The following is a 6,077-nucleotide window of genomic DNA, read 5'->3' on the forward strand; positions in this document are numbered from 1 at the left end:
CCAAAAAATTACAATCGGATTTTCACATTGATAACTCCCAATACGATTAAACTGTTTAATTGCTACTTCACGGTCTTAAAATACAACATCTTAGCACTATTTTGCAGAAAACCCCATTCAATTTGGTTAAGTGGTCACAGAGAAATGTGGATTATTGTAAAGAATATCATGTGTCTGATTCTTCCAAGTTTAGCACTTGGATGGTCTTGGAACTGTATATTACTGTGTGAACACAATGGACAGAACTTGGAGGGAAGGGATTCCTGACATGCTTTACAAAACTCCTCATTTCTCTTTGACCACTGAAGCAAATTGGATGGGGCTTTCTGTAAGATGTGGGCAATGAGTTATAGTTTCATACCCTGAAATTGTTTTTGGATTGATACACCATCTTTAAGGTTATCATTGCGGAGGGCCCCGTTGTATTTTTTTTTTTTTTTTTTGGGGGGGGGGGGGGGACATATGGTACAATACTCCACAATACTAGCCTTTGATTCGATAATGGGAGAAAACGTGACAAAATATTCTAACATAATTATCATGCCCGAGGGAGTGACAACTACGCAGATTTAAAAAGAAATGTCATTCATCTACTCCTTCCGATTCAGCGGCGTTCTTTATGAGGTAATAATTTGCAGATCTGTAAACTTCCTCTTGATTATCAATCATCTCATGTTTTGAAAGGCATGGCCAATTTGCAGCTTTGGCTCTTTAGATCAAAGTATTTCAACCAAGGGGAAGGACTATAATTTCATAGGATATAATGCAAGGAAAGAATGTTATACGAAACAAATACAAGAAGCCGAAATAAATCACACTTTAGATTCTCAGTGATTGAAAGGTGTAGATATGGAGTATTTAGCGTTCAGACTCACAATGGCTAGTATGGACAGCGTGATGGAAACGCGAAACTTGGAAACTTCATTTCGTTTGTCAGTCAGATACAGCTGAACATTTTAACAGACTTCTGTGTAAGTATATGTGTATGAACTACTAATATTTTTGTGTTTACTGGCTTCATATAAACAGCACATTATACTATATATAATATGTGGGTTTAATTCCCCTGCACAAGACGTAACGAACATACCAGCGATGCTCTAACGTCTACAAAAGTTCGTGGTTTTTAGTACGCAAACGTAGACACACCAACATACGACACTGTCGAATCTATCCCTCTCATAAGCCCCGTCTTAACAGACCTTCTCCCCGGGTGCGCCCGGGCGCGCCCGGGTGCGCTCGGCGAAGATATACATTCCACAGATTCCATGAAACACAGAGTACCCCGTTTTAACAGGCAGTGCTCAAAAACCTTCCCCGGGGAATACACGTTCTCAATAGCCCCGTCTTAACAGGCCTTCTCCGGGCGCGCCCGGGTGTTCGCCGTCGAAGATTGCATTCCACAAATTCCATAAAACACGGGTTAACCGCCAAGGTGTCCTGTTTTAATAGGCATTGCTCGAAAACCTTCTCCGGGGAGGATACGCTCTCCTCGACCAATCACATTACAGGTACGCTGAAAATGAAGTATTTCACATGCACATCATTGTCATTGCACTAGCATGTAGTTGAGTACTAATGTACAAGTGTGTACTGCTGACACAGGCATGTTGGAACTAGTATCTACCGAGGCGTTTCATTATATATTATACAAACCGTGTTTCCTTAAAATGCGTTTTCCTTTCTTTTGTCTTTTCATAATGATCTTTCAAAAAGAAGTAAAGAAAGAAGAAGTCATGAAATCAACCACAGGTTTTTATCAGAGCACGGCTATTACTATATTGTGCAACCCACAAAACTCGAGGAGTGTTACGACAGTTTACATAATACACAGGACGTGTTACAAAAAGCATTTCGCACTCTACAAAATGAATCTTTGAATGTTTTCATTTTCGAGCTACTTCCAACAAAATTGTACTCGCTTCAGCTATTGCTCATATCAATGCTAGTGTTACATGTATCGGATACATTAAACATCAAAAGCGGGATTTTTTTTTTTTTTTTTTGGTAACACCTATTATTACTAGTACGTGAGTACACTAAGCCCAATACGTCTGGTCGTGCTACTAGTAATACATAGGGAGAGTTCGTGGATTTCCGCTGGTCACGTGACGCCTCGGGGGAAGATTCACCCCGCGAGCGTCTTAACAGACACCATCGCGGAGTAGCCTCCGGCGGCTCGCCCGAGGCTACCCCGCGTCTACCCTTGTCTATCGAAGGGTAAGGTTTCGCCCGAGGCTACCCCGAGGCTACCCCGCGACTACCCCGAGGCTGTCCACTGTGTTGCGTCTTAACAGACACAGGGGAAGATTCTTCACCCGAGGCTACCCTGCGTTTTTTAAGACTTCGCCCGAGGCTACCCCGCGGCTACCCTGAGCCTGTCCACTGTGTTGCGTCTTAACAGGCACAATCTTCCCAGGGGAAGATTCTTCACCCGAGGCTACCCCGAGGCTACCCTGCTTTTTGTGGTCTGTTAAGACGGGGTATGGTAAACAGTCAATCTGAGGCTACGGTCGCAACCCCCAAAATCAGCTTGCTCAGCGACCGGTCGGCGAGTTTTTAGCAAATTTCGGTCGGACAACTACCGGTGATCGACCAGTGACCGACCAGGAACTACTGATTTTTAGGGCATCGGTCGGTCGCCGCTAAAGTTTTAACGCGGAGTTAAAATTTCAGCAGCGACCGACCAGTTTTCACTCGCTGCCCAAAATACGCTCGGTGTCCGAGCGGCAACCGCCCAGGCACTGGCCTAATCGAGCGGTCGCCGCCGAGCGATTTAGGGAACAAAAATAATAGAGACAAAAATGACAAAAGCGCAGAAGAAAGTCAGGGGAATAGATCGAGCGGTCGCCGTCGAGCGATTTAGGGACTAAAAATCACAAAGATAAAAATGACATAAGCACTGAAGGAAACCAGGGACTACAGATGGGGATGAGAAGCCAGGGCAGTGTGGAAGAAGCAGGGGGAGGGATAGAGGCAAGGAAACCCCACCAACATCTCAGCATCTCAACATCTCTGCAACCAACATTAATTAATCAATTAATCATATTTATTTATCACATCACAAATCACATAGGTATATTAATAAACCCAGGTAGCTCGTGAGAAATTTCCGGCAGAGACCGGCGGGCGGCCGCCGGTAAGGCCTACGGGACACCGGTAGATGACCTATCGATCACCCGTCGGTCGCTGAGCGATTTCGTAAAAATCGGCCGGTGGCTGGTGGGAGATCGTCTAGGTGCCAGTGGGGCATCGCTCGGTGACTGCTCAGTCTCTGCGCGGAGAAATCCCCATAATTCGCAAAATTTTAACCTAAAATCGACCGGTGACCGACGGGAAATCGACAGGGTATCGCTGGGGTTTTGTCGCCTGCTCGACATCTCTAAAAAAAAACTACTGGGCGGTGCCAAAATTTCAACAGGCTACAAATTGGCGGGTCGCCTCTCTGAGTTGTGATCGTAGCCTAAGTGGAACTATGCAATGCAAATACAATCATGTTGACTTGGAATGATTCATACCACCCGGATCTTCGCCTATGTGGTCAAAGAATATGTAAACATGCGCCATGTATTCTATGATGATTTTTCGACTATTTATCTTCAGATTGGATTCGCCCACAAAGCAAACAACAACTTCCAAGCCATCATTCTGCTATTGACATCATCTGTGAATCACTGGTGAAGTATACAGTGTAAATTTATGATTAACAAAACACATGGGAATTCATCTTCCCCTATACTGAGCATAACTTCTATGTTCCATGTTACTAATATGACTAACAAAAGACATCGCAGAGAAACATGTTATGCTCGGTCTGGGGGCAGGTGCTTTTTAATGTCTTTTGTTATGTGAGCACTTGCCAGTGATTGACAGATGATACCATGCACTGGCAGACGGTAAGGATCATGGACGTACTACACATGAGCCGCATTCGCATGTACAAAATAGCGGGATGACGAATGTGCTCCAAAACTCGTTATATTTTGCAAGCGTTCACACGGTCCGATGTAGCGGGATAATGATCTCTCTCCAAGTCTCGAGTTTTGTTTTGTTTTTTTCGGGGGGAGGGGGGTGTTTAAACAATCGTTCACACGGTCAGATGTAGAGGGATGAAGATCGCTCTCCAAATCTCGAGATCTTCTTTTCTTTTTCTCTTTTTGCAAGCGTTCACACGGACAGGAACGGTCGTCACAGCGGTGTGGTTCGCACGCTGTCGTGATGTGGGTTTTGAATGATGGAATATAAAATCACGAGATTATTTTGGTCAGGCGTTTACACGGACACCGCGGGGCGAATCAGCGCGCTAATTCAGAAAAAAAAAAAAAAACCCGCAGGATTTCTTGGGGTTAGCATCGCGATGTATAGATCGCGATAATTTGTGGGATTTTGTGAGAGCTGTATCCTGTTAATTCACGTACGTGCGAATCCCATTATTGTTCATCGCTCGTTAAATTACTGTGCACCTGTTTCTGTCAAAAACGTTACAATAGTCACATTCACACGTACATAATAGTGGGATGACAATCGCGCTCTAAATCTCGAGATTTTTTCGCAAGCAATCACAGGCTCAGAAATAACGGGATAGCGATCGTGCTCCAAATCTCGAGATTTTTGCAGACGTTCCCATGTACAGAAATAGCTCGCTTAATGCCGATCGATAAATCTATCGTTTTCTTGCGCCTCACTGTGGGGTGGTGCACACACTGTTGTGATGGGCACTTTGAATGACGGGATATGAAATCTCGAGATTATCTGTTCCCATCATTACCGTCGACAGCCAGCGAGTGGATAAAAAACAAGACGGCGGTCCGCGAAATCTAAAAACTACATGCGCAGAAGGTAGTAAAACTAAATCGAGAAAATGCATTTGCAGTTGAAAAGGAATATCGGTAGAAATCTGTGACTCGGAAATGCACGTATACGCGTTCTTTACAAGAGAGAGCAAATATTTTGCCAACTGAACTTGTGGTTTGAAATCTAATTGTTCTCAGTTTTCGCAGAGCAAACATGGACTCTAGGGTAGACGACATACTATGTATGTGTTGCAATTAAGCAATGTTACATGCGTGGCCCCAAGTAATCAGGTGGCGGTGGTGACGATTGGATCAAAGAAAACCTCCGTTCATAGTCCATGTTTGGGAGGAAGGTCCGTGTTAGGACCTACTTCGTGCTACACACAAGTCTGCCTCTGTGTTCGAACCCCCCCCCCCCCCCCATCATCTTATTCTGATAAGGCATATGGCAGCCCTCGTCTAACACCAAGTAAGACAGAAATTCCGGACAGTGAATAACAAACAAGCAAACAAACAAGCAAACTCGACAGCAAGCTTTAATTGGTCATAACACATTGCTTCACTACCAAATGTATGTGTTTAGATAATCTCGAAGCGGGAAACATATACCACGCACCATTTTACCACACCCTTCAACATTATCGGCCAGTATACAAGTTGTCATGTTCGTAGGTCCTCCCATTACCTCTCTTAATGTGGCATGGTGGCCTCTTATACATAAAGTGTCAATACAAATAATATTAACTGATATTAAACAGGAACTGAAGTATAAATTCCTGGCAGAAAAAAAAAATCAAATCGTCACTGAGCTGACGAAAGACATTTGCGTTAAGATATGGGGCTTACCCACCCCCCCCTCAAAAAAAAAAAAAAATCTGAATGTCTAACTACGTAATAAAACATTTCCAACCCATCTCCCCTTCCCTGCTCATTTTCCTTTGTTTAAAAGCTTTTCCTTTGTTTGAAAACCTTAAAAACTGTTTCTGATCAATAATGACACCAGTATGGGAGTAAGAAAACAGATATGCAATACAATATATGTATTACTGTAGGCCCTTTTTATGGCATTTGGTGGCCCGAAAAAAAGATTATCTATTGGCCCAAAATGGAAGTGAACGTAACATTCCATTTTGAATCTTAGTTGCCAAATCGGGTCACCATAAGATAAAATTGATGGCTCAACACCAATTTTTAGCTGCCACTAGCCACATCTATGTTGAGCCCTGTGTACATAATTTTTATATTCCTTTCAAGGACATCCCTGGTGTCTAAAGCCCCTTTTCA

Source organism: Diadema setosum, chromosome 8 (assembly GCF_964275005.1).
Source record: "Diadema setosum chromosome 8, eeDiaSeto1, whole genome shotgun sequence".
NCBI classification, from domain to species: Eukaryota; Metazoa; Echinodermata; class Echinoidea; order Diadematoida; family Diadematidae; genus Diadema; species Diadema setosum.